The 18015-nt window shown below is 44.8% G+C and overlaps 1 protein-coding gene across 5 annotated transcripts in view; it reads right to left on the bottom strand.

Annotated features, from left to right (window-relative positions):
• The window catches only part of SLC45A4 (solute carrier family 45 member 4), a 111759-nt gene that overhangs the window by 45354 nt on the left and 48390 nt on the right, over nucleotides 1–18015 (bottom strand). For 3 of the 5 annotated variants that reach the window (XM_083450543.1, XM_083450542.1, XM_083450544.1), the window contains one exon: nucleotides 1188–1317. The exons of the other annotated variants lie outside the window; for them this stretch is intronic. The gene's annotated coding sequence lies outside the window, so the exon portion shown is untranslated. The remainder of the gene's footprint in view (nucleotides 1–1187; nucleotides 1318–18015) is intronic. 5 annotated transcript variants of the gene reach the window in all.

The following is an 18015-nucleotide window of genomic DNA, read 5'->3' as shown; positions in this document are numbered from 1 at the left end:
CAATGTACTGCAGTCATGCAATCAATCAATCAATCAGTAGCTGAACTGGGTTCCACATAGTCACAAAAACAAAAAAAGAGCGCCACAATAACAAAAATGCAAAATAAATAGCAAAAACAGACAGACCTCAGTGTAACACTCAAAACAGAAGTGTGGCACTCAAATCGGAAGCGTAACACTCAAAACGGAGCACGTTTGGCTTCCGAAAAACGCTTGCAAACCATAACACTTACTTCTGGGTTTGCAATGTTTGGGTTCCAAGTTGTTTGAGCACGAAGGTGTTTGAGAACCAAGGTACCACTGTACTACATATCTTGCTGTGGTGTGGCTTTGTCTCTAGGCTACTGAGCTTTCAGGTAGACAGCAGTGCAGAACAGACACAAAAGCCAAGACATGAGTTCAGACATCCCTGTACCACAGCCCCTTATCACTGTTGGCCCCTTATTCCCATCGAGGGATGCCACCAAACCTCTGCTAAGTGTGCCATTTGTTGTATCTTCTCTGCAAGCTGGATATGCGTGCCAAATACCACTGCAATCTAGAAGAGGCCAAGGACTCGAGTTTGATTTTAAAAGCAGTTTAAGTTTATTCAACTCTGCCTGCATTACTCAGGTTATTTTCCATTTCCAATTCACTCCTTGCAAAAAAAGATTTCTGCAAAACACAAAGACTTTGCCCAGACTGCTGCAAGCAAAATGAGCAAGTTCATGAAGAAAAACTGTATTTGCATAAATTATACTGATTTGCATAACTCATTGTATGTCTGAATTGACCTGGCACAAAAAATGTCTCCCATCTACAGGAAAGGGCAGCCCCATGTGTCAGTTGCGACCAGCTATTTACGTTCAATTTTAATTTGATTGTCTGCAGTTGAGTGTGTTTGGTGTGAGATGCACCTTTTTTGAATATGACCGAAGTGAGCAGCGAGAAAAAAAATATCTGAACAAAATTAAATGAACCAACGCATGCTTATGAGCTTATATAAATGGCCACGAGATAGTTGCTCATAGAGGCTGGCAATTAAGGGCTCTCCTTTCATGCATTACAAAAGAAAACTAATTATCAGTTACTCTGCACTGGAAAGACAGCGGAGGTCTGAAAAATACAAACCCGGTAATTTTTATTAAACGTCTAAGCATTCTCAGACAACATTATTGCAAGCGACCCATTGGGTGGCCATTTTTTACCTGTCATTCAAGCAGTCTAGGCATTAACACAGCTGGCTTCCCTTCCTCAAGCAGAGCAAATGAAGAGGCACAGTAAAGAGTTTTACCCAGGCAACGTCTATAGTGATGAGACCGACAAACCTCAGGGCATCTTAAATGCAAAAGGAGGAAACAATCAGTGCATTGTGATAATCAATATAGGGCTCGCGACAACTTAAGGCAACCCAGTACTCCCCGCTACCATCCACTCCAGATGTTTGACTTCTTCCTTCTTAGTAAGGTAAAGGTAAAGGTACCCCTGCCCGTACGGGCCAGTCTTGACAGACTCTAGGGTTGTGCGCCCATCTCACTCAAAGAGGCCAAGGGCCAGCGCTGTCCGAAGACACTTCCGGGTCACGTGGCCAGCGTGACATCGCTGCTCTGGCGAGCCAGAGCCGCACATGGAAACGCCGTTTACCTTCCCGCTAGTAAGCGGTCCCTATTTATCTACTTGCACCCGGGGGTGCTTTCGAACTGCTAGGTTGGCAGGCGCTGGGACCGAACAGCGGGAGCGCACCCCGCCGCGGGGATTCGAACCGCCGACCTTTCGATCGGCAAGCCCTAGGCACTGAGGCTTTAACCCACAGCGCCACCCACGTCCCTTTCCTTCTTAGTAGTAGTAATATTGTCTGCTGTCATAAAATTAATTAAGATGTGGTCCCAAAGTATCCACCCAGAGAAGGATACCAATTGCATCTCCACATGACCTCCACCGTGAGCTTTGCCTCCCTCTCATCATCACCATCATAATAATGTCAGTCTTATCAGTCTTATCTAGATGTGGTTTTCTGCATTGGATAAAGTGGGATCATTCAATTGCTTCCAATCCAGTAGAGTTACCAACTGTTGAAGGAAGCCCAATGCAGCAGTGCAAGGACTTGTTGTTCTTGAGACAATTGCCTCCTTCCAACAAGAAAAACACCACCTCCCAAGACCAGTCATTCATGCAGTGACACAAACAGACAGACTCTTCTGGAGGCGGTGAATTGCTAGACACTCTTTAAAAATATTTTGGGGTGTACAGCAGAAATGTGGCTTCTATTCCAATTCAAAAACACACAGCAATGCACCTCAGCTATAGGAAGTATGTGTCTCAGTATCTCTGTGTGGAAACACAGAGAACTCAAAAAAGTAAACAGGCCGTAAAAAGCCCCAGAGGCAAATTCTGTAAGTGGCGAATGTGTGTGCTTTGAAGATGGGTAATTGTGATTCTTCCAAAGCTTTAGTCTGGCAATGCTGATGTTAATTCCACCAAATTGAAAGAGAAGGGGGCCTGTGTCAAAAGCTAAGACTGTAGTAGGAAGGCAAACATGCGTTTGACTTTTACACGCACGTATATAAGCTACATTGTAAGAGGATAAGCATTGTGGGAATATTGTGGGCACTTATCAGCCTCTTAAAGATTATTTGCTACAGATAACGTCTAGCAAAAAAAGCAGCCAGTGATACCGTGAATAACAAGTCATCAATCCAATTTGTCCAAATTCACTGTGAAATATGCATAAAACCCAGTTCTGGCATAAAAGATACTTAGCAAACCAAAAGAGCTTCCTTTTTCAGACGCAGGGCTTCACACAATAAGACAAGATGGCTGCTTGTTCCACCAACTGGAATGGTGTTAGCAAATGCACCTACTAATAAACTTTCTGGGCCTTTGTTGACTGATATAAACATTTTCAGAAGCTGCAGTTCCTTCATTTTGAAAGAGCAGAATCTATTTCCCATGTCAGAGCTGCCTTCAACCTCCTTTCTGCACAGCATTCAAACAAACAGCGAGGTTGGTCTTCAATATCTCACACTGAGAAGCAAGCATAATGTGGGTGTTTGTCTACCCCTTTAAAGCTACAAAAAATATGAGTGGAAAAAGCTGCATTTGCAGCCTGGCACTCGCCAAAGCAAGCCTCAAGAGGAGAGGCTGAATCGAAACATTCCAGGCAAAAATCCTCTCAGCCGTGGCTGAGCCTTCCTGCACAGGAGTGCCAGCAATTCTTTCCTCTATTCAGTTTTCAATCTGCGGGAGTGCCAGCTCGAACCATTTCATCCACACAAGTAAAATATTCTACCTTGCTTACTAAACAGAAGGATGACTCCAACTGCATATAGGCCTATGCGGGCATAAGTCACAGTTACCCTAAGCACAACTTCAAAGGAACTTGGGAGGAGGAGGAGGAGGAGGAGGAGACAGATGTTTAGTGGTTCTATTTTGCATAAGGAAACATTATTATATTTGCATACCACCCTTCAACCAAAGATCACAGGGCGGTCTGCAACATAAGAATGCAAAATGAGAACACAAATGCATTTTAAAAAGTACATAAAAATACAGTGGACGCTCGGCTTGCGAACGTGATCCGTGCGGGATGCACGTTCACAACCCGCAGCTGCACGTCTGCGCATGCGCGGGTTGCGATTCAGCGCTTCTGTGCATGCGCAAAGCGCAATTCAGTGCTTCTGCGCATGCGCGACCACCAAAAACGGAAGTAACCTGTTCCGGTACTTCCGGGTTTTGGCAGTCCGTAACCAAAAAAACCCCACAAAACCCTGAAGCGTCTGTAACTCGAGGTAGACTGTAAATGCACCAGATGAGAATTGGACAGTGGTAAGGTGACTCAAGTAATGTACTATTGCTAATGCTTGCTTATGCATTGTAAAGAGTGTTATGTACTGAGTTGAATAGGATCCAAGATGCAGCAGTCTGATTGGTCCTAGAACAATAGGATTCAGAATGCAGCAGTCTGATTGGTCCACAGGAGCCACCCAATCCAGCTCCAGGTGGAAGTGAATCCACAACCTGATTGGCCTACAGAAGAATCCCGGAATTAGCCAATCACGTGGGGCCCATCGTGTACATAAGGTATATAAAGCAGACATTCTGGGGGAACTTCCATTCCTCCTCACCACCATGAGCTGAATAAAGAGCATGAAATCCACTCTTGACTCTGAGTATATTTCAAGAGGTTAAGCCACAAGTGCATGGCCTTGAAGCCTAAACAAAGGTGGTGCAGGGAGTGGAGAAGGTAGGTAGGAGGTGGTCTTGACCCTTGCTGAAAAATACAGGGGGGGTCAAATAGCACCTCAAGCAAAATCTAGCAGGCCCGGGGGCAGTGAGTGCAACAGGGAGAGAGCAATACTACAGGAGATTCCAGAAAATGCCACTCGCAGAGAGACTATCCCCTGTAGACAGAGTCCTATAGAACCACTTGTGCGTGTTCTTTTGCACTGCCCCTTGTATAATTCGGTAATTCGATCTAAATTCATTCATCAGTTGATTGTTAGCAGGGAGTCCCAGTAAGACGAATTGCAAGGTAGCCTTCCTAATGTTTACTTGGGACGGGGATAAGATGGCGATAGCAGCCAGGTTTCTGCAACATGCAATGGGGATTCGTGAATGTTATACAACAGTATTTTCATCATTAGATGCAGACTTTGCCGAGCGATTTTATTCTACTGAACCTTTCGGAATCTTGTCTATATGCCAATAAGGGTTTGAGATTTGAGTCTGAGATTGTAAACCACCCTCTGCTAGCTGGGAGAGACTGAAACAGGGAATAGGGGCAGGGAGATTTGGCTCAGAGGACATGCATTCTGCAATGTGTGTCAACTGGGGCCAATCCCTCCTTTCTGAGTGAAATTTTCATAGACCCTAGTCTGGCTATTTTCTGTTTTGAGCAAAATTATTTTACAAGCAAGCTTCGTTGTGGGTTCCTACTATTGCCTTGTTTCTTTTCCAGTTGGCTGAACATATTTCCATGGGCTTAAGAATATCAACCGCGTTCACTGGCAAGCCTTTCATATTTAGTTCTGGCAATGTATGGAGCCCACGAAGCAGACACAGAGAAAGTTAATCTCAAATATAAGAACTTCTCAACTTGCTCTACTGAACTGCCATATTTAATTCTCAGGTATATTTGTCAAGAGTGCCAGGGTGGAAAACCATGATTACTTTCTCTCTCTCAATAACTGTAAGCATTCCTCTTGCCAATGACTTCTGGAATAGCACCCCTTCCAGCCCCTGATTTTTATCTGGCACTAAGGAGAGAGTCCTAGACAGCATTTTAAAAAGTAGAGACATCACCTTGCCAACAAAGGTCCGTATAGTAAAAGCTATGGTTTTCCCAGTAGTGATGTATGGAAGTGAGAGCTGGACCATAAAGAAGGCTGATCGCCGAAGAATTGACGCTTTTGAATTATGGTGCTGGAGGAGACTCTTGAGAGTCCCGCGGACTGCAAGAAGATCAAATACATCCATTCTTAAGGAAATCAGCCCTGAGTGCTCCCTGGAAGGACAGATCATGAAGCTGAGGCTCCAATACTTTGGCCACCTCATGAGAAGAGAAGACTCCCTGGAAAAGACCCTGATGCTGGGAAAGATGGAGGGCACAAGGAGAAGGGGACGACAGAGGACGAGATGGTTGGACAGTGTTCTCGAAGCTACCAGCATGAGTTTGACCAAACTGCAGGAGGCAGTGGAGGACAGGAGTACCTGGCGTGCTCTGGTCTATGGGGTCACGAAGAGTCGGACACGACTAAACGACTAAACAACAACAACAACAACAAGGAGAGAGTCACCATAGTGGCCCCTGGTTAATTTGGGCTTCCAATTCTGACAACCAGCAGAGAATCCAGCACTCAGTGCCCAATGGACAGGTAAATAAATTTTTAAAAATCAATAAAATGGGACTCTACTTTTAAGAATATTTATGCAAATTAGAATAATATTGCAACTATGGTTTTCTTTAAAATTTAGATTTCAATAATGCAACCAGGCTAAAGCCTACCGATTATTTCAAACTTAAACCTACTGCCATCTAGCATAGTTACATTGAGTTATTCTTTTTTTGTACAGGGATGGGAGGGTTTACTTGAACTCTCTCATGTTTGAGATCAAATATTACGGAGAATGTTCATTTAGTGTGGGTTTTCTAGTGCAAATGCTGGTTAGGATCCAGAATATACTATCCTAGACCCTATCACAGAGCTTTCCAAATTCCAAAGTACAGTGGTACCTCTGGATGAGCATGGGATCCGTTCTGGAGCTCCGGTTGGATCCAGAGGTGTGCGTATCCGGAGGTGCCGCTTCTGTGCATACGGCAAAATCTGGAAAAATACTTCCGGGTTTGCCGCATACGTATCCCAAAGGATACATAACCGGAGGTAAATGTAAGTGTAGGTACCACTGTACAAGCTCTTGCTTTTCATTTAAGGGGTCGCACTGAGAGCCTCACATGTGTACAGACTGCCAAACAGAAATCCATTAAGTCCTCTTACCTAGAATTAAGATGCAGTTTTGTACCAGAAGAGGCATTAACATGCAACACAGGATACATACTGGGTCAGAATTTTTGTCCATCTAGGGCAGCATTGCCTACTCACTTAGCAGCAGCCCTCTGGGGTCTCTGGCAGAGATCTCTCGTCACCTGCTACCCTGGCTCTTTTTGCTGGAGTTGCCAGGGGCCTCCTGAATGCAAAGCGTGCTATACCACCCAGCTGCTCTGGATGACTGAATGCAACCTTCCACCAATGTCCTCCAGATGTTTGGGCTCCAACTCCCACCAACCTCAGCCAGGATGGCTAATGGTCAGGGATTGATGGGAGCTGTAATCCAAAACATCTGGAAGGCACCAATCTTGGGGAAGCCTGATATGTCTGGCAAGGTAGCAGAAAAGTTCTGTTTAGCTGAAAACTATTAAATAATAATAATAATAATAAGAAGAAGAAGAAGAAGAAGAAGAAGAATATATACCGTCCTTCCATGTGAAGATCCCACGGCAGTTCACAACAGAAAAAATATTGTACAGAGCTGTTATATGCCTGTTTAGGAGCATATGAACAAGACTTAAATTTAAATAAAGTTGGCATTTTCTGTGGTGATGTCCATCCATCTTGGTTGCGAGTTGCTTTGGGTTGCCCCGGGCAAGATAAAGTGACTGACAAATAAATGACAATCCATCTATCCTGCCCACAGCAAAATAACTTTTTCTACAGGGAGAGTAAGCGAGCAACATTTAAAGTCCTTCTTGATTAGCATAGTTGTAGGTCAAGGAGAAGACTGGACCAAGGTTCAGCCTAAACTGGAGCTATCAGCCGTTACAGATTTAGAGGCCATTGTGTGAGCTGGAATAAGTTGTCAGCACACAGAAGTAGTGGTGTGGAATCAATCCAGGGAACCGCAGACACCAAGAGCTGACACACTTTCTTGTACCTTTATCTTAGAAAAGGCATCCCCAAACTCGGTTCTCCAGCTGTTTTGGGACTACAGTTCCCATCATCCCTGACCACTGGGTCCTGTTAGCTAGGGATGAAGGGAGTTGTAGTCCCAAAACAGCTGGAGGGCCGAGTTTGGGGATGCCTGTCATAGAAGAAGGAATGCGGCGCCTGTAGGATTTATTAGTCTAAAGCTATTCTACACCTGATGCTTTTCTGATGAGGCATGCATTATAACCTTGTGCATCAGCCAAACCCTGTGCATTGCATTTGGCATTAGTGTGAGGGGAAGCCAGCAACAAGAGCTGTCAGAAAACCCTGGGGAAGGCTCACAGCCCATCTCTCACTTGAACAGCAGTCAGTGGTGAGAGGCATAGCTCTTAAACTGGCCATTAAGGGAGAGCCTCAACAAACCAGTGGACTCTGTCCAAAAGATTGAGAGCGGGTGAAGACGACAATTAACTCAACATAAGGCTTTACAGAAAGGGGACGTGAGTGGCGCTGTGGTCTAAACTACCGAGCCTCTTGGGCTTGCCAATCAGAAGGTCGGCGGTTCGAATCCCCGCAACGGGGTGAGCTCCTGTTGCTCGGTCCCAGCTCCTGCCAACCTAGCAGTTTGAAAGCACTCCAGTGCAAGTAGATAAATAGGTATCATTGCAGAGAGACGGTAAACGGCATTTCCATGCGCTGCTCTGGTTTTGGTGTTCCATTGCACCAGAAGTGGCTTAGTCATGTTGGCCGCATGAACCAGAAAACTGTCTATGGACCAACACTGGCTTCCTTGACCTGTAAAGCGAGATGAGCGCCTCAACCCCAGTCATCTGTGCTGGACTTAACAGTCAGGGGTCCTTTACCTTTGTAAAAAAGTCTTTATAGGCAAGTCCGGGATGTATTTAGGGGTGTGCTTGAAGAGCACTCTGCTCCATGCTCCTTTCACAGCTCTGAGCTTCAAAGAAGCAATCTTCACTCTGGGACCCAACTCAACGTTTTCTGATCCTGCAGCACAAACACAGTATTTGGCTGCGATTTTATTCAGATTTAGAGGATTATTGCCGCATCCCGCCCCCAAAAGTGCGCCAAACACCACAGGCCCTGTTTCTGTTGCCTTTTAATAGCTGCATCAACGCAGGCATTGCTGCCGTGTAATTGGTGTTTGCTGATGCAAAGTGGAGGAGCAAAGCTGCCGCTGTTGTCCGAATTAACAACTTCCTGTATTGCCTTGTTTGAAACGTAAAGGCAACTGATGCCAAGCAACGTTGACTTTCCCCAATGCAGTGCTGAGCCGTGAGTAGCATGTAGCTAACCTTGGCTTACGGCACCTTTCATCGTATGCCACACCTCCGTAAGGCCAGTGCTGGGTGAGCAGATGCTTCCACTGAACGGTGACTAGCTCAACCACTTACAAGAGGGATGGCCAAACTTGGCCCTCCTGATGTTTCGGGACTATAATTCCCATCATCCTTGACCCCTGGTCCTGTTAGCTAGGGATGATGGGTGTTGTAGTCCCCGAAACAGCTGGAGGGCCAAGTTTGGCCAACACTGACATACGAGGTATTATGATAAAACACTCTGGGGGATGTTGCCAATGGCTTGGAGATCCAAAGATCCTGGTTATAATTAAATAATTCAACCTTAGTTCTGTACTCATCTCCAAGCCTCCCCAAAGCATTCTTTTTTAAAAAATAATAATATTTATTAAGGGTTTTATAGTTACAGAAAAAAAGGAAAAAGACAATAAAAAGAAAATTAAAGAATACATAAAAAAACCAAAAAAAAAACCAATACGTCAACACAACAGTAAAAAGCAAAAACATTTAAAAACACACCCATTTTCCATATCTTTATCTTTCAGTGACTTATTTCCTCGACCTCCTCCCACCTCCCATTTTTGTATTCCAGTTAATAATTAAAACAGCAAATCCTTTTCATCTTCCATTGCTTTCTATCATTTAGTTGTCTTATTTTAACCTTATTTTGCCATCAAAAAATCTTAATATTTATCTATACTTAGGTCCTTATCATATTTCTACTAAAGTCATATTATTTCATTCCACCATTTCCCATCTCTCATCCCATTTCTCGTCTCCAAGCCTCCCCAAAGCATTCTGCTGCAATAATGAAACAGTGATAACTCACATGCCACATTAAACCACTGCCCTCCCTTGCTCCTACCATGCTATAGACCAGGGGTCAGGAAACATTTTCAGCAGGGGGCCGGTCCACTGTTCCTCAGACCTTGTGGGGGGCTGGAGGGAATGAATTAATTCCTATGCCCCACAAATAACCCAGGGATGCATTTTAAATAAAAGGACACATTCTACTCATGTAAAAAAAACGCTGATTCCCGGACCGTCCATGGGCTGGATTTAGGAAGCGATTGGGCCAGATCCGGCCCCTGGGCCTTAGTTTGCCTACCCATGTTATAGAGAAACAAAGCTGGGGTTTGGCTTGTTATGTTATGTAATGTTGGGCTCAAGGGGTAAGTCCCAAATGAATCTCGGCTGCTGCATGTGGTTGGTGTGGAGGAAAGAAAACCAAAAGTCCAACGTCTCTGTGATTTACCTGTAGTGGAGCTGGCGGGAGCAGGGGAGAAGCACTCTGGGAACTTTTGAGCAGCTTGCACCAACATTCTGCTCATTCATATTACAGTGGTGCCTCGCAAGACGAAATTAATTCGTTCTGCGAGTTTTTTCGTTCTACGAGTTTTTTCGTCTTGCGAAGCACCAATGTGTATTGACGGTTTCCCATAGGAATGCATTGGCGGTTTTTTTAAAAAAGGCGCAAGACGTTTCGTCTTGCAAAGCAAGCCCATAGGGAAATCCGTCTTGCGAAGCACCTCAGAAAACGAAAAACTCTTCTGTCTTGCGAGTTTTTCGTCTTCCGAGGCATTCGTCTTGCGAGGTACCACTGTACTTATCAAAATTTATACTGCTTTATTGTAAAGAAGCCTCCAAACAGTTTACAAAAAAAGCACACAATAATAAATACATTAAACCACAGCTCAAGTTATGGTTAGCGAGACTTGTGAACCAGGGTGATATCGGAAACTCAAGCATGGCATTCATCAATCATTTGATACTGCTAGACGTACCCAGGCTGGAGTTAAGATTTCCGCAGAGGGGGAAGATATGCAAGGACGTTTCATATCTTCTTCTGTAATTTATAATGGGGAGGCAGCCACAGTTGTCTGGCAAAGCACATGTTTTGCACACAGAGTTCCTGTTTCAGTCTCTGGCACTTCCAGATAAAGCATCAGAGACTTCGTCCCAAGATACTACAGTAAAACCACCACTTGGGCTGACTGATCTATGTGTATTATATAAGTCCCCGGCCCTTCCTCTTTCCAGTCACAAAGAACTTCAGACGTATCTTTAGGTATCGTATTTAACTATATTCCTTTACTTGAGAGTCTGCTTTCAAATTTGCTGTTGATCCTGAACTATGATTGGGAACCAGATCTATGAAGATGCAAACTGGCTGAAGAGGAGGTGCCTGTTCCTTAACCATTTCATCTGTAGCCAACCACAGCTTTTGGGGTTAAAGGGTTGGGCTCCTGAGTTACAACTCATACCTTAAATGTCTCAGCTTTACATTTTAACCAACTGGGGCTGCATGGCTTTGTGCACAAAATATATATATTAGGGCCCCATAACATTTTCCTTCCCTCCATTAACTAGGTTAATTATTAGAGCGTTAATCTTGAGGCACTATGTATCTCAATACATGATATGAAAGGACGACAGAGGACGAGATGGTTGGACAGTGTTCTCGAAGCTACGAACATGAATTTGACCAAGCTGCGGGAGGCAGTGGAAGACAGGAGTGCCTGGCGTGCTCTGGTCCATGGGGTCACGAAGAGTCGGACACGACTAAACGACTAAACAACAACAAATTTTAGTTTTACAGACAGGGAAAGGATTAAGACTAGTTCTGGATGTCCTGAGAGGAGATAATACTGTGTTTTCGACAGAGAAAAGCCCTTTTTTCAAGGATTCCAGCCAATCGTCTGGGGTCACTAATTCTATGCCATTCTAGGCCACCGTGTTTTATTGCTAGCAGATCCTCACATTCTTAAAATGTTTGCTTTCCTGAGAGAGGAAGGAAAGACACTAAAGATTATATCCAGACGAAGCCTGGTTTATTTTGCTTTCTCATTCGAAAGGTGCGTGACTCCAGTGACCCTTTCTCTGTTTTGAAAAATCAAGTTTTGACTTCACCACTCAAAATCATGAATTAAAACCAGCGCCCGGTGGTAGGTTACAAGATAATGTCTTCAGAAACAGTCCCTTGAAGCAGCCAGCTACCACCGGCTCCTCCAATATGCCTGTCAGCTCAACTATCCCCCACCACAAAGGAAATTCCAGATCGCTTATGATATCTTAACAATGGACTTGCTGAATCAGATCTAGGGACCGCTCAGTCCCTAAGCATTCTGCTTTCAACCATGGCCTGGCCAATGGCTGCTGGAAAAACACAAGCTGGGCACCAGGCCCCTCTCCCCTGCTTGCCTCCAGTGCCTGATATTCAAAGTTACTTGGTCCCTGAACTCTTGTCCCCCATTTAGTTAAAAAGGCTAACAGTGGCTGATACAACCTTGGCCTACCCCATCAAATGCGCTTGACAAACCATGGATTTAAGGCGCTTGTTAGTTCTTCAATCCTGTTGAGAAGAGGAGTTAGTTGTCTGACTTTTCTGCTTTTAAAAGAGGGATGGGATGCCTGTGGTCTTCCATAGGTTGTTGGACTTTCGATGTCCATCAGCCTCAAACAATATGGCAAGTACTCAGGAATCATGCGCGCTGCAGTCAAGCAATATCTGGAGGGCCCCAGGTTCCCCATACCTGTTTTAAAAGATGTTGCATCTAGTTTCCTATGGCCAAAGTTCCAGGTGTTTTTTTTTAATACACTCAAGCAGATTTCTATGCTTTTAGGCAGCAAGAAACGAAGAACTAACCATTCCGTCCATGGAGAACAGTACTATAAGTACCACAACAATATCATCAGGCAAGTGATCTACACGACCTGGATAAGAGATGGGGTTGCACAATCAGCTGGCATCAATATTCCCCCTCCCCATCCCATGATGCTATCCATCGCTAGCAGGGGAAGTATTTTATGAAGAAATACTCTTTTTGCAATGCCAGCTGCATGCTTTCTCCCTTGCTCGTTCCGTGCAAAGAGGAAATGGTGGTGGCCGATACTTGTGTTTAAATTATTGCATGCAGACACTAAGGAAATATATTACATTTATCTACACCAGGGGTCAGCAAACTTTTTCAGCATGGGGCTGGTCCACTGTCCCTCAGACCTTGTGGCGGGCTGGGCTATATTTTGGAAAAAAATATATGAATGAATTCCTATGCCCCACAAATAACCCAGAGATGCATTTTAAATAAAAGCACACATTCTACTTATTACACATTATTATTATTATTATTATTATTATTATTATTATTATTATTTAAAAAATCAATTATTTATACGCCGCCCATCTGGCTGGTAGATCTTGGGGTTTGGGTGGGGGGAGGTAGATCCGATAAGCCTGAAGCCCGCCCATTCTGACATAAGGGACCTGGGCTGAGGCTCTCGACTTGTTTTAGAAATGCATATCCAACCTTTGAATAAATATATCCCTTAAACCCCCAAGCACCCGCTCTATTGTGCAAAAATGCTGAATGAAGTGACTGCACATACACCACCACTAAAAAACATGGATGTAGTTGCAGCAGCAACAAAGCAGAGTTAAGCCATAAATGTTTTTGTTATATCAGGATGACGAAACACCCAAGCAGTACGGTGATGGTCCTGTTGTTATGCAACTGGCTTTTTAAGGTGTGTTTTTTTTTAGTAAGCGTGGCAAATGGTGAGTGTGGGCATTCCTGCACCGATTTTCAACTCTGCAAAAAGCATGCAGTCAGAAATGCTGCAGCGCACACACGGCTGACCCAGTTTCGAAACAGCAGTTTATGTGCAATAAGTGCTTCGTGGAGTCTGCAGCATCTGCAGAGCTCCAAGAGTAGTAGCTGTGGTATATTCACAGCTGACTTCAGGGTTTCTGAAAGAGCTACTTCCTGTCTCATAGGCTGGGCAAAATAAGTACTGATGCCAGAACGTGGAAAAGCTCCAAAATCTGCTTTTGCAACCTATATGCAGCTTAAGCAGGTATCCTTTAACTTTTGATAATTAGTCATTTCTCTCAGTTAGAACATACTCTTACACTGTTAAAGCCTGTACTAAGAATGCTGCAGGAGCTTCCCCTATAGTTCATTTTTCAAGTCTGTAGCAGTTTTAAATTAGATCTGGTTCCAACAGAGTTTACCAACTATTTTTTGCTTCTTGAATGCATTGAGTTGGGTGGTCCGTACCCTTTCCAAATGCTATGCATAGTGCCGTGCTAATACTACTACTACTAAGGTAAAGGTAAAGGGACCCCTGACCATTAGGTCCAGTCGGACCAACTCTGGGGTTGCGGTGCTCATCTCGCTTTATTGGCCGAGGGAGACGGCGTACAGCTTCCGGGTCATGTGGCCAGCATGACTAAGCCGCTTCTGGAGAACCAGAGCAGCGCACGGAAACGCAGTTGACCTTCCCGCCGTAGCAGTTCCTATTTATCTACTTGCACGTTGACGTGCTTTCGAACTGCCAGGTTGGCAGGAGCAGGGACCGAGCAACGGGAGCTCACCCCATCGTGGGGATTCGAACCGCCGACCTTCTGATAAGCAAGTCCAAACTACAAGAGACTACAAGAAAGAAGATTCCACCTAAACATTAGGAAGAACTTCCTGACAGTAAGAGCTGTTCGACAGTGGAATTTGCTGCCAAGGAGTGTGGTGGAGTCTCCTTCTTTGGAGGTCTTTAAGCAGAGACTTGACAACCATATGTCAGGAGTGCTCTGATGGTGTTTCCTGCTTGGCAGGGGGTTGGACTCGATGGCCCTTGTGGTCTATTCCAACTCTATGATTCTATGATTCTAAGTCCTAGGCTCTGTGGGTTTAACCTACAGTGCCACCCACGTCCCTTTACTACTACTACTACTATTACTACTACTACTAAAAATAAATGATAATTATTATTATTTATATACTCCTGATCTGCCTGGGTTGCCCCAGCCACTTTGGGGGGCTTCCAAGAAAGTTAAACATCAAATATAGTACAGCATGAAACATTAAAAGCTTCCCTATACAGGACTGCCTTCAGATGTCTTCTGAAGTCAAACAATTATTTCCTTGACATTTGATGGGAGGGTGTTCCACAGGGCGGGTGATAAGGCCCTCTGCCTGGTTCCTTGTAACCTCGCTTCTCATAGTGTGGGAACCACCAGAAGGCCCTTGGAGCTAGACCTCAGTGTCCGGGCTGAACGATGGGGGTGGAGAGGCTCCTTCAGGTATATGGGGCATAGTAAACCAGAGGAAAGAGAAGTTTGACTTCAAATTGCGCATGCAGATGATTCAGAAGCAACGTGGTGAACAGCTAAAGCTATATGGGAGAACTGGGAATTTTAAACTGTACAAATGTCACCATCGAGGAAACAACCTGACCAAAGTTTCACCCACACACTTTTGCTGGCACAACCGTCAGCCCTATCTGGTGACCAGCAGGGCATAGGAGGAATTCTGGAGACCAAAGGCCTACCTCTGGTCAGCATCTTGTTCTCAAGAGTGGCCAACCAGGTGCCTACAGGAAGCCTGCAAGCAGGAGCACAACTGTGCCCTCCCTCCTTCTGAATCTCCGCCATTCCGTGTTCAGAGGCATGTTGCCTCCCAATATGTTTTGTCATAGAGGTTATTCTCATCAGGACCAGAGTATGGAGGGAAATTTGCCCCTTTCTTCCACAGCTGTGATCGTGGATCCCACCTACCCCTGAACACCACAAAAGCTCCCACTTAACACAAATGGTGGTCCATTAATGTCTTCTGCACCAAGTAGTCACCAGGGCTCTCAAACCATGGAACTGTCTTCCATACGGAAAATCCGTATATAATTTGCGTTTACAGTGATCTAGCCAGTATCATACTCAAAAACCTTCTTGCTGACTAAAACAAGGCAAGGTTCAAAATTCATGCTTCGTGCATGAAATACACACACACACACACACACACACACACACAATTTGCCATAAGAATAGCTTGGCACCACAAACAACTCCAACGTTTGAAATCCAGTGCCGAGACCTAATGGTGCAAACTTCTTTTGTCTACGTGGGAGGGAGCTGTTGACACCATTTTTCAATATTTCCCCCCTTTTCTCATGGATAAAATACTGTCTTTGGCACCCGTCTAGTTATTAATCCCTAATCCCAAGCACATTTTCCTAAAAAAAACTTGAGTCATTTCCTTTCTGCTTCCTGTTGCATCCTGTCTGTAGCCTCTCCATCAGATAAGCCATTGGCAAAGCAGAGACGGAGAATGAAAGAAGGTATAGAGGGCATGAGAAAAGGGCAGCTAGGAAACTAACTGGCACCCCTGGAAGACAAGGGGCCTCAGCAGTAGGGAGAGACAGGATACATTAATGTCTTAGAAAACATTGGCCGCACATGTGTTTTTTTCATGAGCTTAAAGACTGAGCTGGCATAGATTTATCTACTGTTTGCAAAGCACAGACGTCCAATGCTAGCATTATGCATCGCACCTCATAACATCTAGTCATCTGCAGATCTGCTTTGGGAATCCAGGCTGCTCTGAGTTTTAGACTTTATAAGCACAGGTAGCTGTGTCATTACAAGAGCTGCCATGCAAAATCCAGCTTCTTGAAAACTGAAGATTCACCATTTGATCTGGTCCTAGGCATTTTCTTTTACGCCCCAGAGTTCTACGTTCTGCTGATTTTTTTCTCAACAGCTGAGTGCAGGGAGCTAAATGAGATTAACATGGTCAGCCTTGTGGCAAGAAATGGAGGCCTAGCTGCATTCCCCCCCCCCCCCCTTTATCACAAGAGTAAACACAGCTCTGGCCAGGATTCTCATTTCTTCTTAGCTGCAGCACATATAGAATCATTGAACTGTAGAGTGGGAAAGGACCTTGAGGGTCCTGTCAAACCCCTGAAACGCAGGAATCTCAATGAAGGAATCCATGACAGGTGGCCATCCAACCTCTGCCCAAAAACCTCCAGTGAAGAAGTGTCCACCATCTTCCAAGAGAGACCGGCTGTTCCACTGTCAAACGGCTCTTACTGTCAAAGTTCTTCCTGGTGTTTAGTTGGCATCTCCTTCCTCATAACTTGAAACCATTGGTTTGGGTCCTAGCCTCCGGATCAGGAGAAAGCAAGCTTGGTCCATCTTCCATGTGACTCTAGATATTTGAGTCTCCTCTTTTCCAGGCTCACCCAACTCCTCCAACCAAGCTCCCCCAGGCTTGGTTTCCATACCCTTTGCCAGACTATGTCCATAACTACTAGTAGCATAGGAGTATCCCTGCAAGGTTAGTAGTCCTCTTCAGGTATTTTCAAGAGAACAGAGAACTCCCCAGAGTTGTGGGTTTCTTCTAACAACCCCACATGGTTACAGAGAAGACTTGCATACCTTTGGAGGTTCCCCACACGAGTGGGAACCCAGATCTCCAGGCGATAACATCTGAAGGCTGTTAGCCCCATGTTGGAAACCAATTTACACATGAAAATGTCTCTCTGCTTTGCAACTACCAAGCAAGCTCCTAGATCTTCACCAACAGCCTTGGGTGGTAAAATCCGAAGCTGGAAAGCAGATACTGGTTAGTGGGTTGTTAACATGCACAGTATACTTTCCCAGGGTGTCTGAACTTCTAAGTTCAAGGCTGAACCATGCTAAGGTTACAACTGCTTACTAGCAATTCTTGCGCTCCCTTCTCAGGTGAGGAAGAGGAACCCAGGAAAATCATGCATCCCGGGGTAAGACAAAGAACTCTTTTCCCACGCTGAGTGGTCAGGCAGTTTAAGCAACTCCGTTTTCATCCTGAGGAAGCGCTGTACACACAGCATGCATTCCTTGTGGACGTTCACATGGCCGGGAGCTCAATGTTTATCATGGCTAGCTTATATTTTTAGCCACAGCTAGCCCTTTAATCTCCTGACGTAGAATCTCACATGGCAGCAAATGCTGACGGTAGATAGATCAGGTTTTCCTCTGAGCAGCTCGGCAGCTATTTATGCAGCCGTAAGCTAGCTAATCATCGAGCCCTCTGCTAACATCTTAAAACATGCAAAGGTTGTGGCATCTTCATTATTGAAAGAGGATGAACAAGCAACTTAATTCAAGTTGCAGTAGGCAGCTTCAGTATTTTTACCCTGTAGTTTCAAGGTAACGGACCAAATCACACCTACCTCTTGTGAAGAAGGGACAGTTCCTGCTTGCGGATAAAAGAGTTGTACAACACTGAAGCTCACAGTCCCCATGCTAACATAGCTTGCTCAAAAGGGAATGCCTTCATCCCTTTTGTATCTCATTTTAATAGCCAGCCTGAAACCTATTGGGTCTGTTTCCAGAACTGGCCAGCCCGATGTCTCCAGGAAGTCTATAAACAGCATATAAAAGCAATGGATCTCACCAACTCTTCCCCGCACCCCCTAGGTATTCAGAGACGCACTGCATCTAAACATGAATGCTTCAATCACAATCATTTCACTATTAGCCATGG

Source organism: Podarcis tiliguerta (assembly GCF_965153285.1).
Source record: "Podarcis tiliguerta genome assembly, chromosome: 7".
Classification (NCBI taxonomy): domain Eukaryota; kingdom Metazoa; phylum Chordata; class Lepidosauria; order Squamata; family Lacertidae; genus Podarcis; species Podarcis tiliguerta.
Note: the sequence above shows the minus strand (reverse complement) of the source record. Positions and strands in the feature narration are given on the sequence as shown.